The sequence below is a fragment of the Notechis scutatus genome, chromosome Z, assembly GCF_049901735.1.
Source record: "Notechis scutatus isolate UNSWTSFEM ecotype Mainland chromosome Z, rNotScu1.2, whole genome shotgun sequence".
Taxonomy (NCBI): domain Eukaryota; kingdom Metazoa; phylum Chordata; class Lepidosauria; order Squamata; family Elapidae; genus Notechis; species Notechis scutatus.
In genome coordinates, this window is record NC_142025.1 from 29,169,862 (window position 1) to 29,189,506 (window position 19,645).

General features: G+C 38.1%; 2 long non-coding RNA genes across 2 annotated transcripts in view; one reads left to right on the top strand and one right to left on the bottom strand.

The window, feature by feature from the left end:
* Positions 1-966: 966 nt before the first annotated feature.
* The window catches only part of LOC148128805 (uncharacterized), a 46,994-nt gene continuing 28,315 nt past the window's right edge, over positions 967-19,645 (top strand). Inside the window, exon 1 of the long non-coding RNA XR_015745573.1 lies at positions 967-1,065. This is a non-coding gene — a long non-coding RNA (uncharacterized LOC148128805). The remainder of the gene's footprint in view (positions 1,066-19,645) is intronic.
* The window catches only part of LOC148128806 (uncharacterized), a 224,424-nt gene continuing 218,214 nt past the window's right edge, over positions 13,436-19,645 (bottom strand). The window contains exon 3 of the long non-coding RNA XR_015745574.1: positions 13,436-13,516. This is a non-coding gene — a long non-coding RNA (uncharacterized LOC148128806). The remainder of the gene's footprint in view (positions 13,517-19,645) is intronic.

Sequence of the window (19,645 nt, forward strand, 5' to 3'; positions counted from 1 at the left end):
ATCGGTAGAAATAAATACTATGGCATTAAAGAGAGGGAAAAATAACAGAAATGATGCTTTTTGGTTGAATTTGACAAAAGGAGATACAAAGGAAAATCTCCGCAAACTTTAACATGATTTAAAAAAAACAACCAACAATAATAATAATAATAATAAAAGATTGGAAGAGAATATTCAGGGTGATTTATTGCACAGACAGAGAAGGATGCCAGCCTGCTTCCCAAACTTGAACTGAGTTCAAGGGAAAGAGAATTTAAAATCCCAGAAAGAAGAAATATTTCCAAATTAATGGCATTGCCCAAATGCCTTGGCTCTTTGCACCCCACCAGGAAGGTTTATTATTTTCTGGTAAAATGTTGCTAGAATGGGGAGTGGTATTCAGTGATGCGTCAGAGCTGCTCTTTGAAGACATTAAAAAGCTGAATGCACAACAAAGAACAGATGTTCCAGCATGCTTTATTTATGCACCCATCAGCAATCTTCCAATGACCACAAAACACAGGCTTTCTTTCTTTCTTTTTTTCCTGAACACTGCACAATATTATTTTCTGGTCAACCTTATTCTATATCTAATTCTTCCTCATGGCTGAAAACCTTAGAGAATAGTGTTGTGTGTGTGGAGGGGTGCGTGTATGTGTGTATGTTTAAAAGTCAGTGTTCATCGAAAGCAGCTTCTATAGAACTATAGAACAGGTGTGGATTCTACAATTAGATTATACTGGGGGAAGCATAAGAGGCAAAGAAAGAGACTCATACAGAGGGTAATAATGGCGGCGAATTTTTCACAGTAAACGCTGCACCATAGCGACCGGCAACAATGAAGAATAAGAGGTATTAGTATTAGGGTGATTATTTTTAGTTTATGGCCTCATTTGATTGAACACTGCCATAAGGCACTGTTAACGTGTGTGCAGTGCTCGCCAGCTGTAGAAAACACACTTGTTTTACTGGCGCTTAGCAGAGAATCTCATTGCTTCCACCCCCTCAGTTTGCAATTGGAACAAAAAGTAGTGATTAGAAAGTAGGCTGGATGCAGATGCAACTATATGATGGACTAAAGGCCTGGTAGGTGTTATAAAATCCTCGTATGGATGCATACTTTTCAAAGCATTGTATTTATCTCCATTTTGCATTTGTTGGTAGAATGATTTTTTTTTCTCAATATAAAATTAAAGAGCAATGAAAGGAGAAAGAGAAAAGCATCATATGTATAGCTAATATGATAACATGAAAGTGCTTAATAGAAAGCTTTTGAATTTGTGCTCTATGGGCTTTACTGATGTGCAATAAGCCAGACAATGGTTGGGATGGGTTTATTTTTAATACAATTAATTGTCAGAAGTATTTCAGCCAAACACGTAGTAGGTATATTTTCACTTTTCTGCTAAAAATCATCGAAATTTGATTTTTATCCTTTTTGTTAATGATCCAGACTGGTTCAAAAGAGAATGTAGCACTGACTTTCAGTGAGGCATCCTAGAATTAATAAAGCCTGATTTTATATTTTCTTTTAAATATGTAAACTGGAGATTATATTTAAAATGGAAAAAATTGATCTATTTTATTTTGCCCTATTTTCCAGCACTTCCTGATACTTGCAGTGCCCAATACTGTATCTCTTTAAATCAAATATTTCAGAAGATGTCTCCTTAAATAACTTGTATTCACATAGGCAGCCGTTCTTGACCTGTGTCTAATTTTATTTGCAGGGCAATATCTAAATATTCTGCTCTTAAAAAAAAAGAAAAGAAAAAACAGCAGGGAGCAAAACTTATTTTAAAACCAAAGCAATTGTAGCAAATAATCACATGCAATTTTAAAGAAAATAATAAGGAATAGAATCAGGTTCTAGGACTAGAATATTCTCCAAATTCTTCACTTCACTTATCCTACCCAATCAGAGATGTCTCCCCTTGAAAAGAAAATAGGCAAATGTTCAATATTACCATTGCGATGCCCACATTGACTTTTAAAAATACCATTCTCTGCCCTTCATAATGATGACATGCTATGAACACAGAAGTGTACTGTATGCACTTGATGTAATTTAACCAGGTATGAATCAGCTTCTGGGCTTTTCTGATAGTTACCACAAAAAGAGGAAGAGAAGGATTAAAATGTTGCTGCACTAGAATCACTTTTTCTAGCAAAAAGACTATTATTTATTTTTATAGAGGCCCCATCACATTTCTGCTCTGAAGCAAGAAATGCAGCAAATGGATTCATTTCTCCATATTTATGTCCAAGCTACCTGATGAACCACCTCATCCCACTAGAAAAAGCCCATCCTACTCCTGTCAGCAAGGAGGGCCTACTTTGGATCTTGTCAGTCAAAGAATTTTGTCTGTTGGCATCCAGAAGAAGAGCCTCTCTGCTACAACATCTGATCTTTGGATCATCTTATCCTAAGATCTGGTCCTGGCCTCTTATCAATCAGCAGGAGCCTTAAAGACCTGGTTCTGTTAGTTGGCCGAGGGACCAAAAGAAAGAATTCCATACTGGAGGTGGGCTGCTAAATTCATGGCAGACTCCCCATCCCCCTCCTTGTTCTCTGCTCTTTACCCATCCATCTTTCTTTTGTGGTAATTATAGTGTTATATTCTCATTGGGTTCTTTCTCATTAGTTATTGATTAGATAGGTGGCAAATAAATTTAACAAATAATAAATAAATAAATAATGAACCTGCATAGAACAGGCTAATTATGTTAATCTACTGCATCAAGCTATTGGAGGAGGAAATCATTCATTTACCATATCCAGTTATCATCATTTCTTGCAGATAAAATTGATCAGATTAACTTCACTTTGAGATGTAATATTGGATGGCATAGTATTGAGGTCACCATTTGTTCAAGATTCGCCTTTCCTAGCTGATAAAATCAGCTCTGTTGGAATTGACTCAATGGCTAAAAAATTAATGGTTCCTTCTTGAGTACAGGGTCCCTTCATGCTTAAGAAAGGAACTTAAAAGGAAAAGGTCATTCCTTGGCCTGCAAAATCTTTGTATCTATATGCCATTTTTAAAATTTCCATTCTTAGAACTGGTGGCCCCATAAATTAAGATGCAACTTGTAGAAATTGATTTTTTTTTTAGGCTCAGCTAGCAACTGTGTTAAGAGTACTGAGGACTAGTGTTGGGTGGGAGAGGGCAGTATTAGCATGAGAAATTGAAAGTATGTATTGTGCCATCCCATGAGAACCATCAGCCATTCCAAGGTCACACAAAGGAATGCAGTACCATCCAGCCTATGAAGACAGGGACTGTTACCCAACAATTTGTTAGCACTTAACTGGACACTCTTTGTTAACCAACAGGGTGGATGGGACCAAGGGAATGTTAATCGTATGTTTTGGGCATGAAAATATCAGATCCAGTTTTGCTTTTGTAACCACTTGGCTTTAGTAAAGTGTACTTTTGGATAACCATGGACATGAGAGTCTTTATTTTCTAACTGACAAGTTGGGGCAATTAACAGCTACACCTAAAACTTGATTATGGGCCCCTGTAGTCTTCTTAGATATCTCAGCAGTTTTCAATAGTATTAAATATGGTATCCTTTTGTCCACCTGCAAGAACTGGGATTTGAGGCATTATTTTGAAATGAATCCAGTATTTCCTTTATTTTATTTATTTCCTTTCATTTAGGGAATTACTGTTTAACATTCGATTTATTGAATGGCATCCAGCCATTCATATGATGAATTAAATATCATATGATATTTAATATTCAGAATTTTGGAATGAGATTATACCACTTTACAATGCCTTGGTAAGACCACGCTTGGAATACTGAGTTCAGTTTTGATCACCACAAAGTAAAAAAGATGTAGAGACTCTAGAAAGATTGTAGACAAGACCAACAAAGGTGATTTGGAGACTGGAGACCAGAGAAAGGTTGTAGGAATTAGATATGTCTAGTTTACTGAAAAGAACTACAAGTGACATGATAGCAGTATTCTAATATTGAAGGGGCTGCCACAAAGAAGAACAAGTCAATGTATTCTTCAAAGTACTTGAAGGCAGGACAAGAAGCAATGGATGGAAAGTAATCAAGGAGAGAAGCAACATAGAACTAAATTTCCTGACAGTGAGAACAATAATCAGTGGAACAACTTACCTCCAGAAGTTGTGAATGCTCCAACACTGGAAATTTTTAAGATAAGATAAGTTCCCTTCCAACTCTCTTATTCTGTATTCTGTATATACTGTATATGCTGCTGACAGTCAACCTACCATTATCTGTTTTCAAACTGTGAGAAAACAACCAGAATCCCTGAAAGCTATATAATCTAAATAACATGTTGCATGAGGAAAATTAAATCCAGAGAAAATGGAGGTGGTATTAATAAGGAAAGAGTTTGTCTTCAAGATAGAGATGAAGCTTGTTTGAGATTGTGCTGCACTCCCTCAGAGCAGTTTTGTAGATTAGGAATGTTCCAGATGTCACTGTATCTGCAGGTGCTGGCTGTAACAGGGATTACATTTGTAGAACTGCAATTAGAATGACAACTGCAGCTTTTCTGTGCAGGTTGGATTTAGTATACTTATCCACATCTTGGTTACAACCTATTTTGGTTGTTGCAAAGTTCTTTCTAAAGTACAGGTAGTCCTCAACTTACAACAGTTCATTTAGTGACTGTTTGAAGTTACAATGGCACTGAAAAAAGGACTTATAATTGTTTTCACACTTATGACTGGGGCAAGATCCCTATGGTCACATGATCAAAATTCAAATGCTTGGCAACTGGTTCATATTTATGACTGTTGCAGTGTCCCAGGATCACATGATCCCTTTTTGTGTCCTATGACAGACAAAGCCAATGGGGAAGCCAAACTCACTTAACAACTGTGTTACTAACAACTGCAATGATTCACTTAACAGCTGTGAAAAGAATGGTTGTAAAATGGGTCAAAACTCACTTAACAAATGTTTTATTTAGCAACATAAATTTTGGGCTCAATTGTGGTCATAACTCAAGGACTACAGTACCTGTACTGCTGTAATAAGTACCCCAAATTTGCAACTGACTAAACATGCAGATGTGAGACAGCTGACCATTCACTGTGGAGGAATCATATAATATATACAGTAATATGAAAGATCTGCAGCAGCTTCCAGTTGCCTACAGAGCACAATTTAATATATTTGTTATTACTTTTAAAGATCTGAAGGGCTCAAGCCCATATTATATGTGGAATAACTCTCCAATTATGAACCACTATGGAAGAATTTATTCTGAAGATGCCCCATTTCCAGAATTTTGATTGTTGGAAGTATGGAAAAAGTGTTCTCCTTTATGCCTCCCAGGCTTCTAACCTGATACATTTGTCTCCCATCTCCCAGTATTTCTACAGATAGTAAAAGTTCATCTATTTCATTATTTTTAATTGCTTTAACTTTTATTTTAATTGAATTTTATTGTATACTTTGTACTTTTATTGTAGGTTGACTTGAGTGTTAGAATAAAAGAAAGGTAAGATATAAATTCAATTATGAAAAGACATTTCATCATCAGAAACTCACAAGTCCTAAGCATTGCAGAGTTGGTATGATATGCTATCACAGATCTGAATACTTACAGACTAGCTTGAGTTATTAGGAAACATGAGCTTTTCTTCTTGCATCCAAAGCAAAAGCAAAATCGTATAAGAGAAGAATGATGAACGGCAATCCTGTACTAGATCTTTTGCAGATATTACCTGGGAGAAGAATTATTTAAGGAGAGAGGCAATGGAGGAAATTTTTAAACTTTTCCTACCTACATTTGATATCCTGACTCAGGATCAGATTCCCAGTTATTTAGTTTGAAAGGAAACGAAAAGCTAGTATGTGATACATATTGAATACATCATTTAATTTTGTTCTGAATTCTCTTGGTTCATGTTCAGTAAAATGTACAGGACTTCTCAGCTTTTCTTAACCAATCCATAAAAATGTAAGTTTTCTAAGAAGATCAATAGTTTCAGACAGCTCGCATATTCAACTTTCGGTATTTTTTTCTAGGACAAAGAAAGAAGTATCTTCAATTGTTATTTAAAAAACCTAGACTATTGAATTAAATTCAGGGAGTGATTTCGATCGTATTTCTTGGAATCTGTCAACTCAATTTAATGCAAGGATAGAGTGAAAAGGTTATATGCATTTTTGCAACAATATCTGGCATCTTTGCATACATGAATGGTCAAGACAAGAATCTATGTCAGTCAGTGCCTATCTTATCCTATTTAAACTAATGCAGTGCTTTGTACTGCAACTAAACTCTATGTATAATTCTTACAAAATGGCTCTGGGTGTCATAGTTCTAGGGTTTTGTAGAAATTTTAAAAGCAATTAAATACAGTCATCACTCTTCTTGAGCATGTGTATTCAAGAATGGAGGGGTTGCCAAAAAAAAATTCAGGAAGCTGATTACAATTGTATGATCAAAACTATTCCACTTTACATGAATTAGAACCTGGCAAAGTTGCCTCCAAACTTTAAGCAGAACAATAAATGGAGTACTGTAGCAAGCAATCAAAATCAACAGACATTTTCCATCAAGCCAAGAAACGCTAGATGGACAGGCATTTTAAAGGGATGATAGAATGGAAAGCACAGTCCAGAATTAAACATAAAAAAATAATACATTAGGAATATTTCAAAATCTTCAGCTGTGATGGTTGATGATGATTATGTGCCATTGAGATGGTTTGATGCCTAGATAGATTTCTTCATAGATTATAGATTTTTATAGATAGATCTTTATAGATAGATCTATCTATAATCTGGTCTATTAGGTTTTCCAATGGTTCACTCATTGCACTGCAACTGAGTCCGTCCACCTTACCTCTGGTCTTTCTCTTCTTCTCTTTCCTTCTACCTTTCTCAGAAGAATAACTTGTTCCTCATAAAAATAGAGATTCTGGCCTGTAAGTGATTACGTCCTATCTTGTTTTGGAGATTTACCTATTGGCTCTTTTTTTTTTTTAGAAAAAAAAACAGGCTATTAAACCTGACATGTTTTATCAGGACTACTAATTTTTATACTTCTTTGTACTAGTTTTTATAACTACTGACTACTTTTATGTTTTTTCTTATAAACTGTATTGATGTAACGTTTGTTGCTAGCTTCATAAATATTTGTACCGTAATTTTATTCTTTGTAGGCTGCACTAAAGATTAGATATAAATCTAGAGAAGAAAGAGAGACCATATTAGAAAGGGAAATCACATCCTTATGACTGGCAGATGCAATGAAGCAAAGCCTTAGGATTGAAAAAATAGCTTATGATTTCAGACACAGGAGCCATAAACCTAGAAACCACATTTTAACTCAGCAATGATATCAACCAATATAAGTTGTTCATATATTGTCAAAGCTAGAACATTGCTATTGGCTTGTAATTCAAAGTCAAGCAAATTGTGCAGTCTCAATCAATGTGTTTTGTAATGGTAGTGTTGGTAAAAGGAAAATAAAGAAAGCTTACATGGGTTGGTTCACTCAAGATGCTTAAACCACAACATGGTTTATTGTTTTTAACTTAGCATGATTTGCTGGCTTGTAAAAGGAAAAATGGTTTAAAAATTATAACAGCAATTTTTCATCACACACTGCACAAGCCCTTAGGATGAAACCATAAAAAGAATAACACATTTTAGCTCTACAATTAACAGACAAAAAAAGGCGTGAAACTACTTAGAGAGCATATAGCCTGATTTCCCAAATTCACATGTTTGGGGAAATATTTAAAAAATGGCAAATAAGAAATTTAAGTAGTACTTATAAAATGTAATTACATTTATTCACATAAATTGTACCCTTTGAGCTTTAGAAGGTTTCCTTTCCTTCCACTTTGCAAAAAGATGTCATGAAGATCTTCAAATAGGAATACATGTCACGAAGGGAGGAGAGATTTCAGTATTTCAATTCCTTTGAAGGTCTGATTTACTTTATGTACTTCCCTCATTGGCACACACTCAAAAAGTTCTATTTCATCCACCAAAAACCCCAGTCAACAGATTTCTTCATCTAGCCCCTGTTTGGTTCACAAACATCTCACTTTTGCAAACCTATATGTGATTTTCTGGAGCCAATTATGTGAATAATATCATGTACCTTCTGTATTGATGACATAGTGAATAGCCAAAGGCTACATGATGAAGGTAGAGAATGGGTCTTTGTAAACATTCTGCAAAGGGCACATTATAACTTTTTCACTGAAATATATGAATATAAAATGGTGTAGTCAGAAAATATCCACGAGTACCACCTGGTAGAATAGAAAATCCCAGCCACCTGGTACCTAAAAATCTTGTTATAATTACATTTTATTTCACACAGATGATTAAAAAAAATAGAGATGAGCTATATTATTTATGCTTATGATGTATCATTTTTGAAAACAACATGTTATATCCAGACAGTTCTGTCATCACCATGTCATCTGAAGAGTTGCTTTTATCATCACCACATATTGTTTTCACAGCATGCATTATTGACATGGGATTCTTACAATAGCTAACTCCTGAACTGAAACAAATTGACTTCACAGCAATTAAAGAAAGTATGCTAACCTTCTTGCTACCACAACTTAGCTATGACCATGCTTACAAGACTCAGCTATGTGGCATGAGCACTTTGTATAATGACCTTCCATTTATGATTATAGAACAACGAAAATAGGTAAAAAAATTAAAATTGTTATAGTTCATTCCTAGGTGCTTTGTCTTGAAAAATAAAATACAGTGGTATTTTTAGGCCACTCTTCAGAGGATAGCTGTTCCAGATAAACTGTTCCAGAGGAATAGTACAGTTCTCCAGCACATTGTTGTTGATGCTTCCCAACAAGGATGCCTGCTTGGAAAAAGCGGGGAGGGACTCAGAAAAATCAAGATGACAGTCCTGAATGTTCTGTTGAAGTAGTCATACTGAATGGTGTGTGTGTGTGTGTGTGTGTGTGTGTGCACAAAAACATCATGGAGCTGTGATGTCATGGTTACCAAATTGCAATTGAATTTTCACCTCCACACTGCAGATGTCCCAATTTAGGCAAAATAGTTATGGACAAATCACGATGTATACCACTAAAACCTGAAGATCCTAGTAATATTGCGGGGGGGACTAATAAAAGAAAAGTAATGTATACCTAACTTTGAATGTGTTTTCATAGGCCACCACATCAAACGCAGTACAAAACAATGCAATGTAATTGAATTTAAACCTAGAGTAATCATCTGGTGAGGAGTTTGCCTTTCTCCTTGAACACAACCTTTGGATATATCACAATGAAAATGGAAACTTGTATATCTGGGCTATACTATGTTTGGTTGGTGAGGAATCACTTATTTCAATTAACTCTGGTACAGCAAAATCTGTTTAGTGATGTCAAGAAGATATTCTAATCTTGTTTTATTAGTTTTTGTGTACAAAGAATTCACATTCAAATATGTAATTTCCAATTGTTTTCCTCCCCTAATTTTAAATGATGCAGACAGAAAAGATGTTTATAATTTAAAATGGATGAACTGAATGAGGAAAATTATCAACAGGCTTTTTAGTACAATAGTCCTCAACTTACAAAAATTCATTTAGTGATCATTCAAAGTTACAATGGCACAAAAAAATGGCTTATGACCATTTTTCAAACTTACAAACTTTGCAGCATCCCCATGGTCACATGATCAGAATTCAGTCTCTTGGCAACTGGCTCATATTTATGATGGGACAAAATTCACTTAAAAATATTTCACTTAGCAATAAAAATGTTGGACTTAATTGTGGCTGTAAGTCAAGGACTAACCTGTAATGGTGTGGCTGACAAATATTTCTGGCCTTTCTAACTGTTTCCTGATGTCTGCTCTTTCTTATTGGTATCGTATTCTTAGCCTGGATAGAGCCAAGAATAAATAATAAATAAAGCAAAACTTTTCAATAGAATTGGCAAACATATCAATTTTAAATTAAATATATCCATTTTAAATTAAATTAAGTAGCTAGATACAAAAGTTCTCTTCTTTTGGTAGTGCTAGAAATTTCTCAGGAAGGATGACAAGGATTAACAACTATTCAGTCTGCAATTTGGAATAGATAAGTAACTTTTATGGATGTGATTCAAATGATGATTTTTTTTCTAATTCTATATCTAAAGTATATCAAAATGAATAATAGCTATAGTTCATTTATAACTAACCATAAGTTTAGAAAGAAATCAGAGAAGGGGAAAAATTTTCTCCACCTACCCATCTTCTCTAAATACAACAGCTGTGGGTGGATCAGAAGTTGTAGGACACAATTACATAAGATTGGCACCCATGCATTTTGGCTTTCTTTACATGCCAGCTATCAGAGTTCAGCCAGATTCTGAGGGACACTCCCAATAATTGTTTTGCAGATAAAGAATGTGAACATACATAATTAAACATACATAATAATTCTATTCATTTCTATTAGTAACATACATAATCAATCCACCAAAGAATACAACCAGCCATTTTCCAAAACAAGCCTTGTGTCTGACCAGAACTGCCTTGCAAACTTTCTCTTTTAAATTATACTGATTTATGCCATCAAAATTGATTTTTATAATATTCAGTTGTCCTTATACCCTCTTTCTAAAATAATACTTCACATTAAAAATGATCATTCACATTAAAAAATGATGATTTCAGAAGAACAATGGGCTTTCACTTAGCAAAAGGTGTAACATGTTAATCAAAACAAAATACGTCCCTTTTAGCTTGTTAGAGAAATATAACAATTAATGGAGCCCCATTTTATATTCTGGTCAATAAAAAGGACATACAATTTTTTGAATGTCTCTTCTTATAAATATAATTCAATATCAGAAGAATCCAGAGGAGTGGAGAGTGATAACATCATGGATGCCTAGGGGGTCTGTGGACCAGTACTGTAGAATTGGAACCTTAACTCAAGATTTAAATCATAATATTTCTTCAAGCCTGTGATAACATCATGGATGCCCAGGGGGTCTGTGGACCAGTGCTGTAGAACTGAAATACTTTATGGCATCCCCTTTGAATGGTTATAAAAATGTGATTAATAAAAAAAGTAATCCTCTATCTTTTATAATTTAGTTCATATTGCACAAGTGATCAAACATGACTACAATCATCTCTGCACTTCAGCAGAATCATACAATCATATTGTAAAGGATGAATAAATAATGCAGTTAGGACTGGGCTTTAGAATCAGACTCCTGCTGATGCCCCAAATACCACCCAGAGAATTGTAATCCTATAAACCATTTCAGAGACCAACCATTAGCATTTGGATTGGTATTGGTATTGGTAATAAAGGCTGTTATTCTTTACTGAAGTAACTTTTCACCTTTAAGCAGGGTATAGAATATTTATAGAAGGTGCAGACAGATATACATGCATATAATTATAGATACTTTGGTAATTCTTTATACACTAAAATGTGTGTGCACCAGAGGTGGTATTCAGCAGGTTCTGATCAGTTCTGGAGGACCAGTAGCAGAATTTTTGAGTAATTCGGAGAACTGGTAAATACCACCCATGACTGGAGATTTTATACTATCCTTGCCCTGCCACACACACCAAGCCACACCCACAGAACTGGTAGTAAAAAAAATTTGAATCCCACCACTGCTTTTTCTAGCAGAAACAAACTCCATACTGCCTCTTTGTGGAACTCAGTATTATGTGAATTTAAAATAACTGTACATAGTTTGATTTTTACTGAGATTTATTAATTTTGTACTTTAAAAAAAATCTAATATAACTACTAATCATAGTTTTAAATCAGAAAATGGTACAGAATGTGTGAAGGTTCCATGAGACCATTAGAGAAATAATTATCTTTGCATCACTAGAGAGAAGGCAGAACTAGTCTGGGTTACTCCCAATTCTCATTGTAATAAGATAACTAAATGCTGAAAATGTGCAAGTTAAAGAAAGCTTGGCTCTTCTAAAGAATGTATTTATTTATACTCTAACCAACTGGCTATTTGATGAATAAGGCTAAACCAAAATATAGGCTTCATCATGAAAAAAAAATCCAAAGTATATTATGATTCTTTTTTACATCTAGAAATCTAAAATACAGCCCTATAATAATATGTAAATAATACTCTAAAATGTTTAATTATTTAGAAAATGTATATGCCTCATAACTTATAAATGAACACTGGGCAGATAACAATAAGTAAGAAAGAAAGATATAATAAAACTTCTCTAAATGAAAACAAAAGAAAATCCAGAATTAAAAAAATCATAGCACCGAAGCTTTGGGGGTAACTTCAAGTGGCCTCTGAATTCTTGTCCCTGCCCTACCCCCTCCACTTAGGTCCTCAATCATCTGGGTTGGACTGCTAAAATAGGGACTTCTTCCTACAAAGTGCTAATATACCATAAAAGTCAGGTAGTTTTTCTTTTTCTTATTAAATCAATTAAAAGTTTTTAAGAATCAACTGAGGAATTTGAAAAAGAAAACAGAAATGTAGATGATATGTGTTTTTAGTCATCCTTGAATCAGTGTCAGAATTATGGAAAACGTTCTGAAATCTACCATGCTTTTGACAATCTGTTTAAAGTTATACCTAAATAAACGTACAGTATCCATTTTTGTTATCTGTGTTCTTGATATTTCAATGTTGTTATTTTTTCATCGACTAAATGATCTGTAGTTTTTGTAATTCATGGAAGCACAAGGGCCTTTAACTTAAAAAAAGATCTTTCTACTACAGCAAAAACATAACTAGACAAAATTAGGAAAACAAGGAAAATAAAGCTGAAAAAAAGTTTTCGTACATACTGGCATCCATCTATATTAATCTATCTCAATAGAAACAACAGTGAGAAATATTGATTTATCATGACATAAGACTTTTTCACATTATAATTTATTAAACATAAGCCCAATTTTAGAACAAAATTCCTCATGAAAAATTAAGAAAACAATAATAATCTGTGGACCAGGGGACTGAAAACTTGTTAGTATTTTGGATTTTGATTTAAGTTTCATCTCTAGGTTATTTTCATTTTAAGGTGGGTTGTTAGGCCAATGGATGACATATGACAATGTCCAGCATCTCTCACAATAGACAATGCTGGCTCTTTAAATAGGTTATACATGATGCATGAAATGTAATTCTACTGAGCAATGTTTTATTAATTGTTTAAACATGTGTGTACTTAAAGCCAGAAATAAAAACTGAAAGTTTTAAAGGTGTTTAGTCATTTATTCCATTGTTTACACAATAATCTTGAAAGCATAGTTGAAAATTTTATGCAATTGGGAGAGGCTAAAGAAAATATTTCTTCACAACACTGAGATATGAATTATCAAAAATCATAAGCTTATGATAACATAAATATATGAATATTTATGATAATATTTCTTTACTTTAAAAAATAATCCTGAAACAAGGGCTGTCAATCGCTGGGAGTCATGATAGCTAAATAATGTGGTATAATACTTACAAATTCAGAGGCATTGTATCCTTGTACTCACTGGCAGTTAGAAGACTTCAGCCTTATTTGGTGAAATTATCTGAAATAGAGAACAGAATGCAGAGAATGTAAACAAAAAGTCATCATCAATCGGCTCTCTGGGAACAAGACATAAATGGAAATTCAAATCTCCTTTTCTAAAAGACAAAAGATCATTGAGGATTTGATTCCTGAGCAGGTAAAAATTGCATTTTCACTGTTTCCAAAAACATCAACTACTTTTTTATAGTTACTATTCTGCAAAATATAATATATGGTTTCTAGCTGAGTTTTTCCTTCAACTTTTGGGAGCATGATATATCTGTTACTGGAGAATAAGGATGATAATGTACCAGTTGCTGAGAAATAACAACAAAAAGAAACAAGTCCAAGTCCAAGCTTATATACTTCCCATAGGTACTTATTGTTCACAATGAAGTATAAAAATACTATATAATGGTTTTCTCCAGTGGCTCATTGGAGTTATCTGCTTATATTAACTGAACAAGTAGCAAATTTATTTATTTAGATTTATATTCTACCCTTTCTCCAAAAGTTCAAGGCAGTTTACACAGCACTTCTGCAATTCCCCCTCACAATATCCTAAGGTTGAAGTTCAAAAGGCCCTATTCATGGAAGCTTCGCTGAAGGCAACCAAAAAAGTTACTTGCATGTATGAAATAGCAAGTATTCTTTTATTCATCCTATAAAAAAACCCTATCAGCAATCTCTGTCTCAGAAACATTAACATCTAAGGTTGTTCACAGTGACATCTACAACAAATCATGATGATACCAAAATGATGACATACATACAATGATATGTTCTCACTAGTAAGTCCCAACAGCTGAGAGAAGTACATATGTTTTGACATTTGTTCAATGGTGTCATCTTGCATATGTCATCATTAACTCCTATGTATGCCTATGATTACTCGCAAATACACATTGGCTCACTTTACAAAACTTGCTCCTGTGTCACATGAATGTTCAACATTAGCAAATACAGAATCAGGTCATTTCTGGCTCAAAACCTAATTCAAAATAACTTCAGAGTACTTGGGATAATTATTGGTTACCTAACCTAAATGAGTCAAATAGTACTATATGAATGCAGGGTGGGTTAACTTATTTATTTTATTGGAATTTGTCAAACAAAAGTGAGAACAAGAATAAGATAATAAAAATACAATGACAGGGACGATAGGCACCTTAGTGCATTTATGCATGCCCCCCTAGTAGTCAGTAGAGGGGGTGTACATAAGTGCATTAACATACCTATCGTAATAATAATTCAAATAAGCTCCATATGTATAGCTGTTGAGACTTTTTTTACTTTTCACTCCCAAATTGAAGAACAAATTAGGCAGAAAAGGTATACGGAAGGGTCAGGGACTCTGTCCTCAATTAAATTACTATACAGTTGAATTTATATCTTCTAAGGATCCTTTTTGTTATGTTTGAGGCATGGGTTTAATGAACGGAGACCAGACTGTAAACCGTGAACTTCAGCTCTTTATTCAACAAGCATAACAGAGACAAAAAACCCCGGCTAGCAGTCACTCTTTTATAGAGTAAGCTGCTATCCGGATAACCAATGGATAGTGTTATAGCGTTTGAATCTTGGCGCGGCCCACCAACAGCCAATCAGATTGCTCGAGATGAACCAATCATAACTTGCTATTATATGGACCAATAGGAAGTGCAGGATTACGATCCTGCCATGCAAATGAATCTTTATTAAATACATTTCTTTAGTTCACAACACCCCTCCCCCCTGGGTTCCGTTTGACGGCCGTGGTGACGTAATCACGCAGGTATGCAGGTTGTTTTACATGCCTATTTGATTTTCGCTGTTCCACCGGTTTTTGTTTAAAGTTCGGTTCCGGTGGAACGCAAGGCTCGTCTTCGCATGGGGTTGATTCCGCGGTGCTGTTTTCGATACTATCAGGGTCCCTAAAGTCCACTCCTGGATTGGGCGGGCATGTTACCACTATGGTGTTCCTCTGCGGGGAGGATGCCCCCGATCCCAGACCCTCTTCAGGTGGCGCGAGTATTCGGTTTAGCGGCCGTCTGCCCTCGATTACGTCGTCGTCTATACGGCCTTCGTCCCCCTCGGTATTCCCTCCCCCTTGAGTTTGGAAGTCCGGGGGGTCACAGATATTGGGTTGTAAATGAGATCGAAGTTGATCTATGTGGCGTTTCCATATCTTGCCGTCTGTCGTTTTAAGGCGGTAAGATCTAGGGCCAGTGAGGTAGACTACGGTGGCTGGGACCCACAACGGTTCGCCGGAAAGGTTTTTGGCATAGACCGAGTCGCCTACCTTGAATTGGCGATACGTTCCGCTGGATCCACAAGGTTTCTCTGGCGAATAAGACGGGTGTAATCGGTCGAGGTGGGAGCGAAGCTTCCACCCCATTAAAAGTTCGGCTGGAGTCTTGTTGGTGACACTGTGGGGGTAATGTGCTGTAGTAAGAGTATTTTGTTCAATCTAGTGTCGATGTCCCCAGGATCCATTTTTTGTAGTGTCTTTTTAACGAATTGGACCATCCGTTCCACCCTACCGTTTGCCGCAGGATGGGCCGGCGAAGTTAAGGCATGGCATGCCCCGGTCCACCAGGTATTGTTCGAAGGTGAGGGCCGTGAACTGGGGTCCGTTGTCGGAAACTAGAACATCCGGGAAACCGTGTGTTGCAAATAATCTATCTAGTTTTTTAATAACGGAGTCAGTAGTCGTGCTTTTCATCTTGTGGATTTCGAGCCAGTTGGAGTAAGCATCCACGGTTAGAAGAAAGGTGTGTCCTTTAGTGGGTCCCGCGAAATCAATGTGGATGCGGGACCACGGGCCTCGAGGAGTTTCCCATTCGGTGGGAATTGCTCTCGGTGGGGCGTTGCTGACCTCTTGGCAGTTTCTACATGTGGTTACCCAGGCTTCAATTTGTTTATCGATGCCTGGCCACCAGGCGTAGCTTTGAGCGAGAGCCTTCATGCGGACAATGCCCGGATGTTCTTCGTGCAGGGTTTGCAACACGAGTCGCTGTAGTCTCTCTGGTACGGCGACTCTATTTCCCCATATGATGCAGCCCTTCTGGGAAAATAGTTCCGTTTGTCGGTGTTTGAACGGCGCAAAAGTGGCGGGGGTTTCTTCGACTGGCCACCCGCGTTCGACCCAACTGAGAACTCTTGCGAGGATAGGGTCCCGTTTTGTGTCGGCGGTGATATCCCTTGCCATTAGTGGCGGCAAGTTGAGAGTTTCAATTTGTAGCGTGGTGAGGGTTGGAGCTGGGTCGCTGATGGTTTCCGGAAGTGGGGAACGGCTCAAAGCATCAGCGTGGGGAATGGCTTTCCCCGGGCGATGTTGCAGTACGTAGTTGTAGGCTGCTAGGAATTCTGACCAGCGAGTCATTCTAGGCGACAATATATGCGGCGTTGGTTTATCACCAGCTAAAATGCCGAGTAAAGCTTGTGGTCTGTAACTAGAGTAAAGGGCCGCCCGTAAACATATTTATGAAATCGCTTCACGGCCGATACAATAGCAAGAGCCTCTTTGTCAAGTTGGCTATAGTTTCATTCAGACTTTGATAATGTGCAGGAAAAGTACGCAATGGGAGCCTCATTCCCGTTTGGTAACACGTGGCTCAAAATGGCTCCAACCCCAAACGGTGACATGTCGGACGTAATATTTAATGGCAAAGTCTCGTTGTACTGCATTAGCACAGCGTCGGAGGTTAATAAGTCTTTCACCTTTCTGAAAGAGCGCTCCTCTTTGTGACCCCAAACCCAAATAGCTTTCTTGTCGAGAAGTCGATGTAAGGGTTCGGCTACTGTTGCCTTGTGAGGCAAGAAGATGTTGTAAAAATTAATGAGTCCCAAGAAGGCCTGGAGATCAGCCTTACTTTTAGGTCTTGGGGCATTTTTAATTGCTCTGAGTTTGGTCTCGGTGGGGTGAATCCCTTGTTTATCGAGGAGATACCCAAGAAACTCCACCCGCTCAGTACACAGTTGACACTTATTTTTTTCACCTTAAGGCCGGCGTCTTTGAATCTATGCAGGACTAGTCTGAGACGCCGTTCGAGCTCATCAAAATACGGCACAACCCCTTTTATGCCTTGCAAAAGTCTCTCCATTAGACTCTGAAATATCCCTGGGGCTACACTCACTCCAAACTGGAGTCTGTTGCATTTAAAGGCACCTCGGTGTGTAACGATAGTGTGTGCCTCTGCGGTTTCCGTATCAATGGGTAGTTGTTGATACGCTTGCGCTAAGTCCAACTTTGCGAAGATCTTCCCACCGCCCAGGGAGTGGAGAAGATGTTGAACCACCGGCACTGGATAAGTGCTCTGTTGGAGTGCGTGGTTCAGGGTGGCGCGGTAGTCTCCACAAATTCTAATCGACCCATCCGGTTTGATGGGGGTTACGATTGGGGTTTCCCAATGGGCATGGTCAATAGGCTCCAACACCCCTTGGGCTATTAACTTATCAAGTTGCTCGTCAATCTTGGGTTTAAGGGCGAACGGCACCCGACGAGGCTTAAGGCGGATAGGGGCTACTTCTGGATTGAGGCTAAAGGATATAGGGGTCCCCTTGTACTTGCCTAAGTTGTCCGAAAACACATCGTGGAATTCCTGGACGATGCTCTCTTCCCAATCGTCGCTTCCGGCCCGGTGAATGCCAGCCACCTCGATCCTGAGTGGGCCGAACCATTGTAGGCCTAGTAAACTGGGCCGGTCACCATCGACGACAGTTAATGGGAGTGACACGGCACGATTTTTAAAAGATACTTGGACTTGACTTTCTCCGACGACTGGGATCATGTTCCCTTGGTAGTCTCTGAGGATGATTTTCTGTGTCCTGAGGTCTTGACGACGGATGGCAGGGATCAGCTGTTTAAGGGTCTTCCAGGAAACCATCGAGAGGGGTGACCCAGAGTCGACTTCCATCAGGCAAGGTTGGTTCTCGATGGTAACTTCCACTCGGATCTTTTGTTTGTCTAATGACGAAGCGTGGCCGATAATAATAGTCTGGTGTGCCTCTTCTCGTCTTGCTGGAAGAGCAGATGTTTTGCTGCTGTAGGCATGGTTGTTCCATTGGTTATTCAAACAATCCCGATTTGCAGGGAGGTTCCCTGTGGTTTGGCGGAGGTTGTTCTCCTTTCTGTTCGGGTTGGATTCCCTCTTACTTCTGCAGACCCGTGCGATGTGGCCTCTCTTCCCACAGGAACGGCAGATTGCGTCGAGGAATTTGCAACCAGATCGCGGGTGGTTTCCCCCACAACCCGCACATGGGCGCTGAAATTTTAGAGTTTGTTGATCTCGTTCGGCCCGAAGCCTGTTAACCTCTTCTTCATCACTCTCGGACTGGGACTCGAGATCCTCGTGGTGCGCTGTTGCTGAGTGTCTTTCTAGTTGAGGCGAGGCTTCACGGGCGAATTGACGGAGCGGTGCGTTGGTGCGGCGCATTCGAGCGGCCGACTTTTTGGTTGCCTCTGCTGCAGTAGCGTCTGCAATGGCATCTGCAAGACCAATGTCCCCCTTTCCCATGATCTTGCTCTGTACTGTGTGGTCATCTAATCCCAGAACTATGCGGTCTCGCATAACTTCTTCTAGGTCTGAAAAACCACAGAGGCCTCCCAGGTTTCTAAGGTCAGTGATGAAGTCGGCAATACTTTCACCCTTCCGCTGATCCCGTTGATAAAATTCGTGTCTCCGGACCAACGTTGGTACGGCGGGGGCATAGTGAGCCCGTAGGATAGGTTCGAGGTTGTCCCAATCCATTGATTTCACCTCAGCCGGTTTCGCGAGCGCTTTTGCCATCTTAAAAACGGCCGGTCCACAATGGGTCAAGAGCACCGCCCGCTTCTTTCCGGTGTAGCGTCTTTCAAATTGTTGGTTTCTAGAAACATTTGAAACCGATCCATATATGACTCCCAGTCTTCCTTTTCCGGGTCAAAAGGAGCGGGTGGTATAGCGCCACCTGACATCCTGCCGATGTAGATGCGCTCTCAGCCACGTGCTTCGGTTGGTGCTCTGTAGGTTTTAGTCAGCTCTTTTGTCTCCGCATCCCACCCTCGTCGCCAGTGTTATGTTTGAGGCATGGGTTTAATGAACGGAGACCAGACTGTAAACCGTGAACTTCAGCTCTTTATTCAACAAGCATAACAGAGACAAAAAACCCCGGCTAGCAGTCACTC